The sequence below is a fragment of the Zea mays genome, chromosome 5, assembly GCF_902167145.1.
Source record: "Zea mays cultivar B73 chromosome 5, Zm-B73-REFERENCE-NAM-5.0, whole genome shotgun sequence".
NCBI lineage: Eukaryota > Viridiplantae > Streptophyta > Magnoliopsida > Poales > Poaceae > Zea > Zea mays.
The window spans coordinates 29,135,280-29,149,319 of record NC_050100.1 but is presented as its reverse complement, the minus strand read 5'-3'; the positions used below and the strand labels follow the sequence as shown (position 1 = coordinate 29,149,319).

The 14,040-nt window shown below is 46.0% G+C and overlaps 1 pseudogene; it reads left to right on the top strand.

The window, feature by feature from the left end:
• Positions 1-5,522: 5,522 nt before the first annotated feature.
• Positions 5,523-7,343, top strand: LOC103628098 (UDP-xylose transporter 1-like; annotated as a pseudogene).
• The last annotated feature ends 6,697 nt before the right edge of the window (positions 7,344-14,040 follow it).

Below are 14,040 nucleotides of genomic sequence, written 5' to 3'. Positions count from 1 at the left end.
GGCAAGGAGAGTGTACTGTCCGGAGAACAACAGGGAGCGAGGTGACGCCGAAACTCTATCTCGGACCGGAGTAGAGCATGAAACTAACACCATCTACGCAACCGCGGGCTGTCCAAAAAACGTGGACAATTCGAAACTGATACATTTGTAGATATGCAAAGATCTGCATATCTACACCGTATCTCTTTCGAACGAGAGACGCCTAACTGGGTTACGTGATCTACGACCATGATGCAGAAATAAAGGTTATACCTAGGGTGGCAGTGGAGTCAGGCTAGTGGGGCTGTGGCGGGTCGGTGCAGTGGCGGCTAGGAAGACAGGTATCTTCTCTGTAAAAAAGAAACACAAGTCTGTTAATACAAAAAAAATCGACAACACCTCCCCTGTACGTTGAGGTTTTTAAAACCTGCAAATAAAACTAACAGCACGATGGCTGACATGCACACAGTAAGAAAAAATTCACCTAAAGTATACACTACTAGCAGTTGTCATATTTCTTATTTTCCATTGCAAGCCATCACAATGCTTCATGATGGAGATGCGAATAACTTGGTAGATCAACAACTACATGGTGAATTGACGCATAAAAAGTGTATACCTCGCGTGGGGGCGACGATGGTACGCGTGGCCGGACGGCGGTGGCGAGGGGCACGACGAGGGGCACGACGATGCGGGCGCGGGCACGACGAGCGCGGCGGGCGCAGGTGAGGGGCACGGCGGGCGCGGCTGTGGGCACGGCGAGCACGGCGAGCGCGGGCGCGGGCACGGCGAGCACAACGGGCGCGGGCAAGGCGAGCACGACGGCGGTGACGGCGAGCACGGCGCGGCGGCGAGCACGGTGGGCGCGGCGGTGACGGCGAGCGCGAGGCGCGGGCGCGGCGATGGCGAGGGGCTGGCGCGGCGGTGACGGCGAGGGGCTGGCGCGGCGGCGGGCGGACGGCGCGGCGGCCAGTCGACGGCGGCGCACGGATGGCAGTGAGAGAGTGAGAGAGAAGGAAGGAGAAAGGTTCTCCGCGGGGGTTTATTTCTCTTCTTTGTCGAGTGCCCGCGATCTAGCACTCGACAAAGATTTTTTTAAAATTTTAAAATATTCTTTGCCGAGTGCCAGATCGCTGACACTCGGCAAAGAAGACTTTGCCGAGTGTCCCCTGGTCGGCACTCGGCAAATATGCTTTCACAAATCTTTGCCGAGTGTCAACCATCTGGCACTCGGCAAACCAGCCTTTGCCGAGTGTCATCTCTGGACACTCGGCAAAGTATATTTTTATTTTTTTATTTTCCCTACCAAATTTTTTGTGGTATGTTCCTACACTATATAGACCTACATGTAACATTTTGAGACAATTAGAAAATTGTTTTCTATAGCTAGTAGATTTAGTTCGTTTATTTGAATTTCTTCGAAAAACTCACATTTGAACTGCAGGTCACTCGAAACTTGGAAAAATGTGCATGCAAAAATAATATCCATTCTACTTAGCACAAGTTACGACCGATTTCAGGATCGGACCGGAAACTTCGAGCACCATGCTAACTCAACATGGCCGTGAACTTGTCATACAGCTGTTTAAAATTTTTATAAAACACAAACAAACTTAGAAAATCATGAAACTTGTCCACATGTCATGATATCATATGTAGAGTCTGTGATAAAAAATTTAGAATGTTTGGAGAAAGTTGTGAGACATTATGTGTAGAAACCTAAGAGAACCACACATGAAATCATAGAGTTTCAATGTGGATCTCTTAGGTTTGTACACATAGTGCGTTACAGCTTTCTCGAAACTTTTTCAAATTTTTATCACAGCCTCTACATATGATATCATGACACGTGGACAGGTTTCATGATTTTCTGACTTTGTTTCTGTTTTATACAATTTTTAAACACCTGGATGTCAAGTTTACGGTCATGTTGAGTGAGCATGGTGCTCGAAGTTTCCGGTTCGCTCCTGAAATCGGTCGTAACTTGTGCTAAGTAGCATGGATATCATTTTTGCATGCACGGTTTTCCAAGTTTCGAGTGATCTGCAGTTCAAATCTGAATTTTCCGAAGAAATTCAAATAAACAAACTAAATGTACTAGCTATAGAAAACACTGTTATAATTGTCCCAAAATGGTACATGTAGGTCTACATAGTGTAGGAACATACCACAAAAAGTTTGATGACCAAAATAATAAAAAAATAAAAATATGCTTTACCGAGTGTCTACATAGGACACTCGGCAAAGACACTCTTTGCCGAGTGCCAGATATTTGACACTCGGCAAAGATTGACGGCCGTCAGTTGTAGACGGTCGCTAACGGCCCTTTGCCGAGAGCCATGTTTGCCGAGTGCTTGACGCTCGGCAAAGCAGTTTTTGCCGAGTGCTTGGCTGTGCCGAGTGTCCTACACTCGGTAAACAAGCTCTTTACCGAGCGCAGGACTTTGCCGAGTGCGGCGCTCGGCAAAGTTTGCTTTGCCGAGTGCCCGATAAAAAGCACTCGGCAAAGCCTCCGGCACTCGGCAAAGAGCCGAATTCCGGTAGTGTCGAGGACGACACCACCGCCTCGCCCCTCCCTCCCCCCGGCGGTAGTAGGCAAAAGGAAGCCACTGCATCCCTCACTTTCCTCTCTTCCTTCTCCTCAACCTTCCTCCACCCCTGTCTCGCATGCCTCGTCGCCGGCACGAGCCCTGATCACCAGCTTCGCTGTCCGATCTGGTCGATCACCTCCATGCCTGATCCAGTCCCCCATGTCGAATCTTTGTCATGGCAGCTCACACGATGCACGACAACTCTCTTGAAGCGGCGGGCTCATGGTACCACGGCTCGCGTGTGCGACAGCACAATTGGTCGGCGGGGCCGGTGGCTGTGGATCTTGGGAAGAGTCTCCCCCATCATCCCACATTCTCCTCCCCCTCCTTTCTCTCTTGGTGTCACCAGCCTCGTCGCCAGCATGACTCCATAAGATCTGGCTCCCCGGGCCCTCGTCGTCTCTTAGCTTTAGGGTCGTGCCACCATCACCGTCTTTGTGATCTTGAAGGGCTTGTTCGGTTACATTAATCCAGAAGGGGATCAGAGTGATTTAAATCCTCTCCTAGTCATTTTTAACTAGAAGGGGATTTAATCCCCTTTAATTCTCTTCTGGATTGGTGTAACCGAACATGACCGAAAGGAGCACGACCCGATCTTCCTCCCTTGTCGCAGGGGAACGTGGGTTCTGGGGTCCTATGCGAAAGCCATGCCAGATGTAGTCTGTGCCGATCAGTAGTGGATCCAGAATTGATCCAAGAGAAGGCTATTAAACTAAGACTATACATTTTTTTAAACCAAACAAAAAATATAATTAATGTTTAATATGACACAAGAAGCAAGATATAATCTAAACATTTAAGATCATTACAATCCCTAAGCGTCAATGGTCAGGACACTTTCTTTTTCTTTCATGCCTCTCGTCTTCGTTCAGTCGTCATCAGTGTTGGACGTTCAACGTGAAGTCGGGAGTCTCAGCATTCGTGGCCTGCGACGTCCCAACAACCCCATAAATAGAATTCACGAGCTCACCGAGATGGAAGACTTGAAATTACCAAAGATCGTGGAAACACTGGCACAACCTCCAGGGGCGGACCCAGCCAAAAAACTAAGCCGGGGCATACTTCTAGCCACATATGAAGTTTAGCTGAACATATACATGATTGAGGGCCTCTAATTTTCTTGAGATGGAGCACTAGTGGTGAAAATTTGTCTATTAACTATAGTTAACAAATTTTAATTTGAGCCAGGGCCTGTGCCCTCGCTGAGACCAACATGGGTCCGCCCCTGACAACCTCTGACACCGGCAGTAGCTGACAGTGGCAACCGGAACCAGCCCAGGAACTATGAGTAGACAGGTGAGGAGCTCGAGCCTGTTGTTAATTACTCTTGCATCAGCCCGTAGCCCATAGGAGGAGCAGCGACAGACACATCCTTTCTCTGGTCACTGTTCTTTGATCCCTTCTTCTGCAAAAGAACCAACCAACCAAAACAGCAATTACCAACTGGGAGTGGAGGCGGAGACGTGCTTGTATGGGCCGCAACCGGGGCTGCAGCCTAGACAGCCCCGGTCATAGATCCGCCCCTGGTGCCGATGATGGCGATGCCTCAGCGTCGTTGCCTCTCCTTGGAGGCGTCGTCAGGGAACCCCTTCCTTTACTCCAACTATGTCATGGAAGACTCATGTTGCGTCAGTGATTTACATGTTCTTGTAGGTCTCTTGTGCTGTTATGCTTGGCACTAGCGTTTCGACATCTGTTGTCGTGTGGCAAGTGCCTCTCTTTGGCGCCTTTGCTCGGTCGGTGCTCTCATTGTTTCTAGAGCACGAAAATATTATGCCAGGTCGGTGATTATACACCTGTACTATCATTCCCCCATGAGGATTCCCCTTTGTGAGGCGTCGGATGGTGGCAAGCGGAGCCCGGATGCGCTGTTGGGTGTTTCTATTTGCTCGAAGAGGGATCATCGTTTTTCGGTATGATGTGGTCAGCATGCTTCCAACCTCCTTTAGTCCCCATCCATATCTGTATGGCAGATGGCCAGAAGGCAGCGGGACGTGCGTAGCTACGAGGGGAGCTTAGGTGTGCCAACGACATGTCGTTCTTAGTGAAGGAGCTAGTCATCGTTCAACTCTTGTCGTTTTGGCTGTTTTACCCTACATCGTGTGGTGTTTCCTTTGTTTGTTTCCCTGTGTTGCTGGAGTTCTTGCTGCATTGTGCTAGCAACCGTTGTAATTTGTGGCATGGCAGAATGTTATGTAGGGTTTTGTCTCGTTTAGGGCCGGATATCGAGCCAGCTCGACTCGTTCGAGTTCGAGTCGGCTCGGCTCGTTAAGCTAACGAGCAACGGAGTCAGCTCATCACTCATCCATTCACAATTCACATACATAGCAGAAAAAATGTGTATATAATAATCAATTTCTACTTAATTCTAAAATAATTTAACAACATAAATAGTAATTATACTCATAGTTTCACAGACCACATCAATATAACACCAGATTAACACAACTCGTCAATTCACAATTCACACATGTTCATCAGTTTAACCCACACTTATATTCATATAGACCAATTTAACACATAGTCACAGTTACTCAATCACTCAATCGTTAGTTTAACTCGTAGCCCAAAGACACCACACATACATGTAACATGTTTATTAATTATTACGTAATGATAATGCATATAGTTTCGTTTTTCTGAAATGTGATAGCTCATTTACCTTGCGAGCTATAATTGTGAAATTAATTATTTTCAAGTGTAATTATCTGATAACAATATGTATTATGGTACTATAAATATAGTATTATTTTTAAAACTCTAAAAACTGATGTATAAAGTCAAATAACTCAGTTAAACGATAAAAGGAGAACTGAATAGGGGGAATAGTTGGAGAAGAGATGAAATAAGGGGAAAGAACAGTTGAGAGGATGTTATTTAAATATGAATAGAAAGTATAAATAGATAACCTTATCACGTGCGGGCGGCCGTGTGTGTTTATAGTGTATCCAGTGTTCTGATTTCTAACGTAAAAAGAGTCATGGAGATTCACAGCCGCCACGTCTAGGGATTCACCCACAGCAATCGTTTTTTTTTTCACTCATGGCTTCGTCTGCACCAGCAGGAGGGAAGTCACCGGCGGTCGGCGGGGAGGAGATGTCGGAGGGCGCGGGCTCCCGGACGGGCGTCGCCGGCGCGCTGGGCCTCTCGGTCACCTCGTCGGTGGCCATCGTCATCTGCAACAAGTACCTCATCAGCACTCTCGGCTTCTTCTTCGGTCAGTATGTGGACGGGGTTCAGAGTTTCAGAACTTAACTGCCCCTCTGCAGCAAAGAAGTTTTTGTCCATTAAAATTCTGTTGCTGTGCGTGAAGGGAAAGCTAAAGTTTCTCTGATTATTATTGCTGTTTTGGCGTCGGGGAAAAAAATGCAGCGATGACGCTGACGAGCTGGCACCTCATGGTGACCTTCTTCACTCTGTATGTTGCGCAGCGGCTGCGTTTATTTGAGCCGAAGCCAATTGACGCGCGGACCGTCATCTCCTTCGGCCTGCTCAATGGCATCTACCTCGGATTCAACTCTGTTGGCTTCTACCAGACATGCATACGCTGACTGCTACACTACTATTAATCATGTTCTTGCCACTGAATTTACCACTGCTTCTCGTAACAGATGACCAAGCTGGGCATCATACCCTTCACCATAGTCTTGAAAACCATCTTTCTGGACAAGAAGTTCAGGTTATTCCAAAAACTGTCGCCGCTTTCTGCCCAATGTGTAATTTGAGATGCTCTTGTCTTGTCCCGTGTTGTGATATTTTTTTTGACTTCTCATACTCAACGAGCTCGAATCTTTCAGTCAGAGCATCAAGGCCTCCCTCAGGCCTTGTTCGTTTGTGTCGGATTGCATCCGGAATCGTTCCATCTAATCAAAATTTATATAAATTAGAGAAGCAATCTGGTTAGGAATCGTTCTGACCCACCAATCCGGCACAAACGAACAAGGCCTCATGATTCTGCGGGAGTCGGTGTCGCGTCGGTCACCGACCTCCAGCTCAACCTCCTGGGTTCGGTCATTGCCGTGCTCACCGTAGCCGCGACATGCGTCGGACAGATTGTATCCTTGTGCTTGCTGTTCTTACAAGAACTTCGTTCAGCAGCTCAAGCTAGCTAGCTGCTGTATCCATATATATGCTGGCTTGTTATCCTTAACCTACAAAGCTGACCAACCAAATCCAATCCAGAGAAGGCTGAAGGTCTCGTCGACGCAGCTGCTGTACCAGGTGCTGGGCCACGTCAAGACGTGCCTGGTGGGCATCCTCATCGCCATCTTCGGCATGCATGAGCGTCTATACCAGTATTTTAAATAGCGAGAAAATAAATTTATCCCCAAGCTTCCAAAACGTGCAAATATCGGGATATATCGCGATATAGCTGGATATATCGGGCTAAACGGCGTAACTTTTCGTTGCTAAAAAAGATATATCGACCGCTATAGCCGGCTATTTAAACCTTGCTCTATACTCGTACCACTCCGTAGTCGAGAGAGCAGGAAGAAGACCGAGGCTGCCGGCACGCTGCCCGTCGCCGCACAGGTAGGTATCTAACAAGCGCATGCGGCATGCGTGCGTGCGTCACCCGCTTCGTTCGTCTGGAACTGCCAAATTCCGGAGGTCAGAGGTGACAGCGACGACGACTTGCATTGGATATACGTTGTTGCAGATGAGCGAGAAGGACTCGGCGCCAAGAGCTTGCCACGGGCGGAGAACAAGGGCGAGGAGACCTTCGGTTACATGCCGAGGACGACGGCGAAGAGCGCATTCACCGGCCGGTGAGCGTGTAGCTTTTACGGAATACGTGCCTTAATTTCTAGAGTGGTCGTAGACGACGACAACACGGCAAAACGGAAATGTGCTGGTGAAAGATGTAATAACTAATAACGGCGGCAAGTGATCCTAGTAGATGGCAGAATGTGTTGTTTCCCGAGCCTGAAATATTTGACTGGATGGTGACAGTCCAATGACGTTTGCACCGAATTTAAAGAAGGTTGTGTTACGGTGTAGTTATTGTTTCGTATCCGACCCGAATTCGAAGGTATACTATTTGGATACTATCCATATCTGTCCTAGTTATAAAAGTACTTAAATCTGTATAAAAAAACGAGTATTTTTACTATCCATATCCGGTACCCGACCCATTTTCACCCTATTTACATGCCATGTCTAACGTTTTGGCATTTCTTCTACAGGATCAGCGTCATGCTAAGGCCCTGTTTGGGAACATATTTTTTTCAAACTACAGTTTTTTAAATACTAAAGTATACTTTAGTCATGACATTACTAGGGATGGATCCGGATATTTATTCGGATGTCAAATTTTTGGTCTTCTTTCTTCGATTATGAACAAATAACATATAGAATTTGCTATGTAAATTTATATTCTTGTTTTTAGCATTGAGGCTATTAATCTTCACAAAAAATAAACATTAAATTCATTCTATATATTTTTAAATAATTGATATAAACTTCGGATGTCTATTCGAATACGGATTCGGATGTTTTTCACCTTTTTTGTTGTAGGGAGAAAATAATATACATAAAAACTTATATAAAAATTTATTTAAGTACTTCATAATATTCTTAATAACATTGCCAAAAATTAGCTTTAAATTCTATGTATATCTATGCTAAAATATTAGATTTGTGATACAATTCGGATGTTTTAGGAACATCCCTAGACATTACTACAGTTTACAATGCTTCAGTTTTCGAATTGTTGACGCTTTTTCGGAGCGCCAAATACTCAAGAAGAACCGGCGGCGGTGCTCTCTGGTCAGGCGCGGACGGTCCGCGGCCTGGGGCCGGACGGTCCGCGACCTGGCGCAAGGGCTAGGGTTTCCTGCCTGACGGCCGGACGGTCCGCGCCCTGGGGCCGGACGGTCCGCGCGTGTGCAGGGGCGGCGAAAGTCACCGACGGCGGCCTGGATCTCGCTCCCGGGAGGGACCCCGTCGGGGACGAGAGATCCTAGGGGTTGTCTAGGCTCGGGCCGGCCGACCAAGACTCCTCTAATCGGCGTAGAGTCGAAGAGAGGCGAAGAATTTGGGGATTGAGAGGCTAAACTAGAACTAGACTAGAACTACTCCTAATTATACTGGAAATAAATGCGAATAGAAGTTGTATTGATTCGATTGTTGATCACAAATCGGCCGTAGACCTCTCTATTTATAGAGGAGGGGGGCTGGACCCTTTACACAACTGATTCCGAGCTAATCCCGCGAATATAGCTAACAACCGTAGCACAAAACTCGGAACCCTAATCTGTTCTGCGCACGCGCGGACCGTCCGGCCCATAGGCGCGGACCGTCCGGACCGCGGACCGTCCGGCCCATAGGCGCGGACCGTCCGGACCGCGGACCGTCCGGCCTCAGGGTCGGACCGTCCGCTTGCTCATTTCTGGTTCAAACATATGCCCCCTACCTTTTGGTGGAGCTGGGCGAACCAAAAGCAACTAACTCGATGTGATCACATCGGTTCTCTTAGGCATCTTGCCACATACTAGGATGGTACTGTTTGAGGAAACGCCCATTCAAAGCCTTTGGTAAATCCTTGCCTTGTAATGTTTGTAGCAAATAGGCATTACCAGACATTACCTGTTTTACTTTATAAGGACCCTCCCAGCTTGGCGACCATTTCCCAAACTTCCGGTCTTTATTCCTTAGAGGCAAGATGGTCTTCCACACCAGATCCCCTACTTGAAATGACTTTGCTTTGACCTTCTTATTGTAGGCCCTGGCTACCATAATCTTGTCCTTTTCTATTGCTCCCAAAGCTATCACCCTCTTGTCGGTCACCTCATCAATATTATCCATCATTGAATTATAATAATCAGTGATAGTTAGATCATTTTGTCTGGCGAACCTGACAGCATTCAAACTTATTTCCACAGGCAATACTGCTTCCTGCCCATATATAAGCTCAAAAGGAGATACTTTAGTAGCACTATGTTTAGATATTCTATGAGCCCATAAAGCTTCGGACAAAATCTTATGCCAATGTTTAGGATTATCAGATATTTTCTTTTTTATCAAATTAATCAATGTCCTATTGCTAGACTCGGCCTGGCCATTGGCCTGAGCATAATATGGAGATGAATTAAGCAGCTTAATTCTGTATAATTCAGCAAATTCATGTACCTCCTTTGACATAAAAGAAGTACCTTGATCTGTAGTTAAGGTCTGGGGAATGCCGAATCTATGAATGATATGCTCAGTTATAAACTCAATTACCTCCTTGTGTGTCATGTTCTTTAGAGCAACGGCTTCAGTCCATTTGGTGAAGTAGTCAGTGGCAACTAACACAAACCGATGCCCCTTTGATGATGAAGGATGAATTTCTCCAATAAAGTCTAATCCCCATCCTCTGAACGGCCAAGGCTTGATAATAGGATGTAATTCGGCTGCAGGGACCAACTGTAGGTCGCCGAATTTTTGACATACTTGGCAACCCTTGTAGTACTTGAAACAATCAGCTATCATACTAGGCCAATAAAAACCAGACCTTCGCAACAACCACTTCATCTTTGGAGCTGATTGATGGGTACCACAAATTCCCTCATGTACTTCGGCCATAGCTAATATAGCATCATCTGGGCCCAAGCACTTAAGCAGGATGTCATTGACTGTTCGGCGGTAAAGTTCATCACTCATCAAAATATACTTGAAAGCTGTTCGCCGAATGTTCTTATCTGTCCTGATATTGGGATTTCGTAAATAATTAAGTATATGTGTCCTCCAATCATTTGCATCGGCTTCATTGTCAGCCGAATTGATGAAAAGAACATTTCTGGTAACCCCGGACGGTCCGGCGTCATCACGCGGACAGTCCGCGACCTGGGAATTTGGCTTTGCACTAGTTATCAGATTTTCAGTTTTGTGAAACTTCCCTCTCTTTATCTGATAACCTGATGCATCTTGTGCCAAATCATTAGCTCTATGATTCTCAACTCTAGAGATATGCCGAATACTGAATTCGTCAAATGAATGGATTATGCTCCAACATTTCTCAAGGTAACTATTTAGAGTACCATCAAAACATTGATATTCTTCTAACACTTGTTGGACAACCAGCTGAGAATCACCAAATACCTTCACATGTTTTACTCCCATACCATTTAAGAGTTCTAAGCCGAATAGGAGGGCCTCATATTCAGCTTGATTATTAGTGCAATAAGTTTTCAATCGGCTAGAGAAGTCAAATGAGACATTACTTGGTGAAACAAGTACAATGTCAATTTCTTGCCCTTCATTGCAAACTGATCCATCAAAATATAAAGTCCAAGGAGTAATAGTGAGGTATGACATATCTAGCTCATAAACATCATTAACCCGATGTTCTACAATAAAATCCGCTACGACTTGGCCTTTCATAGATTTCAGTGGTTCATAGGCCAAGTCATATTCTATTAGTGCATAAGCCCACTTACCAGTTCTACCACTCATAATTGGGTTATGCAACATGTATTTGATCACATCGGCTTGACCAGAAACAGTGCAATGACTAGACAGTAAATAACATCTACATTTGGTGCAGGCATAAAACAAGCATAAGCATAACTTTTCAATAAAAGTGTACCTTGTTTCAGCATCCACCAACCTTCGGCTTAGATATGTCACCACATGCTCCTTCCCTTCAGTTTCTTGTGTCAGAACAGCCCCAATGACCTTATCCTCAGCTGCAATGTATAATCGAAATGGCACTCCTGCTCGTGGTGCTTTTAATACGGGAGCCGAAGATAAGTATTTTTTGATGAGATCAAATGCTTCTTGCTGTTCTGCCCCCCAAGCGAATTCGGCATCATTCTTAAGCCGAAGAATAGGGGTAAACGCATCAATCTTTCCGACTAGGTTAGAAATAAACCTTCGTAAATAATTCACCTTGCCGAGGAACCTCTGTACCTCGACCTTACAGGTCGGAGGCCCCACATTCCGAATAGACTTGATTCGGTCAGGGTCTATCTCTATACCATTTTCATGTATGACAAATCCTAAAAACTTACCAGCCGACACTCCAAAAGCACATTTACGTGGGTTCATTTTCAAACCATACTGACGCATTTTATCAAAGGCTTTGCGTAAATCAGCTATATGAGAACTAAAATCAGTCGATTTGACTACAATATCATCAATGTAAACTTCCACAGTGTTTCCTAACAATTCATGTAAGATCAAATTCATAGCCCTCTAATAAGTGGCACCAGCATTTTTCAGACCAAATGTCATGACGACCCACTCAAATAAACCAATGAATCCTGGACATATAAAGGCCGTTTTAGACGCATCTTCTTCGGCCATGAAAATCTGATTATATCCGGCATTACCATCAAGGAAGCTAATAATTCTGTTTCCTGATGCATTATTGATTAATGTGTCGGCTATGGGCATGGGGTATTCGTCTTTAGGAGTTGCTCTATTTAAATTGCGAAAATCAATGCATACTCTAAGTTTACCTGACTCCTTCTTCTCCACCGGCACAATATTGGAGACCCACTCTGCGTATCTGCAAGGTCTGATAAAATCAGCTTCTAGTAGCCGGTGGATTTCGTCCTTGATGCGTGGGAGAAGATCTGGACGAAATGTTCTAGCTCTTTGCTTGAAAGGTCTGAAACCAGACTTGATAGGCAGCCGATGCTCTACGATCTCTCGGCTTAATCCAGGCATCTCAGTGTAATTCCAAGCAAAGCAATCTGAATATTCCTTCAATAGACCGATCATCTCATCTCTAGGATCGGTCTCCAGGGTCTTGTTTACAAAAGTCGGCCTTGGAGTTTTACCATCTCCTATGTCAATCTCCTCCAAAAGATCGGCCGATGTAAATCCCTGTCCTAGTTTATCAAGATCTCTGAATTCCTCTATCATGTTCCCCACAGAGGAATCAGAAGGTCTTTGTGTGACGGCGGACTTTCCGGTCTCGGGGACCGGATCATCCGTAATACTGTCCTTTTGCTGTGATACATGTTCGGTCTTAAAGTCCGAACCCTTTTGTGAAAGACCAGACCATCCGGCCTTGGAAGCCGAACTGTCCGTGATCAGAGACTCATGAACTTTGTGTGTATTCATCATTTAAACTTTATTTAGGATTTAGCCGATTCTCCATCGGCTCTAGCATTACAGGAATGAAACCTTTCTTATCTATACTTATGAATTGATAATCAGAAAAATCTACTCCTGTGAGACATGTAGCAGTCTCATAAGTCCAGAGTACAGGGGCATCGGCCACAGCGATGCAGGCCGATACATCAGCATGTACTTGTTCTATGTCATCGCCTACCCATTGTATTAGCATTTGATGTAATGTAGAAGGTATACATTGATTGGCGTGAATCCAATCTCTGCCTAGGATTAAACTGTAATTTCCTTCTACATCAGCGACAAAGAATGCAGCAGCAAGGGTCTTAGTCCCGATGGTTAATTCAACGGACGTGACTCCCCTGGCTTTGATCGAACTATCAGTTCCAACACCGATGAGGGTCATGTTGGTCTTGACAAGTTCGTCATCTTGTTTACCTAATTTTCTGTACAATGAATAAGGCATTAGATTTACAGCCGCCCCTCCATCTACCAACATCTTAGCAATCAGTATCCCATCAATGTGGCCGCGCACGAAGAGCGGCTTTAAATGATTTACCGATTCTTTTGGTTTAGTAAAGGCGGCTTCTTTAGGACCAAAATCAAACTGGGCAACCACAGGTTCATCGTCGCCGATAATAGTACAATCGGCGGAAAATGTAATAATATTTACATCCATACCTGGCCGTTCTGGAGAAGCCCCGTAATCGACCAGGTCTTCTCCCAGCAAGTCGTCCTCTTCCATTGATGTTGTCGTGTCGTTGGAGGCCTCCTGGTGAACGGCGGACGGTCCGCACGCGGGGGCCGGACGGTCCGCGCCTGGTGCAGGTTGTCCAGAGGCTTCCTGGTGAACGACGGACGGTCCGTGCGCGGGGGCCGGACGGTCCGTGCGCGGGGGCCGGACGGTCCGCGCCTGGTGTAGGTTGACTTTCTATTTCTGTGGCCGTTTGTTTTTTCTCAACGGCCTTCGGTCTCATTTCTTTTGCGGTGGCGGGTATAGTGGATGTGTGTCATTAAATGTCTTTTCCGCCTCCTTTTCCTGGCTCTCCTTTGCTCTTAGGCGCTGTAATTTTCTCTTTTGGGATCGTGTCAATCCCGCTGGGCACCATCGAGGCATGGAGTATTTTGGATCGGCTGTTTTGATGGTAGCCATATCCTTTTCGGTTGTGTTGGCCGATTCGCCGAAAATCATCGGCCCTTTATTGTCTCCCTGTATGACAACATCTGCGGTGCCTATTTTGATGATGTCCTTTTTTGTTGTTCTTTGAGTTGCTACAGGCATATGCCCCCCTGCCGGATTGGTCGGCCTAGGAGGCCGAGTAGTCCGGCAATCTTGTTGGGCCTGTGCCTGGTGACCTGATTCAGCAGCGCTCAATCGGTCTTGCACTGGCGGTGCCAACCTATCAAA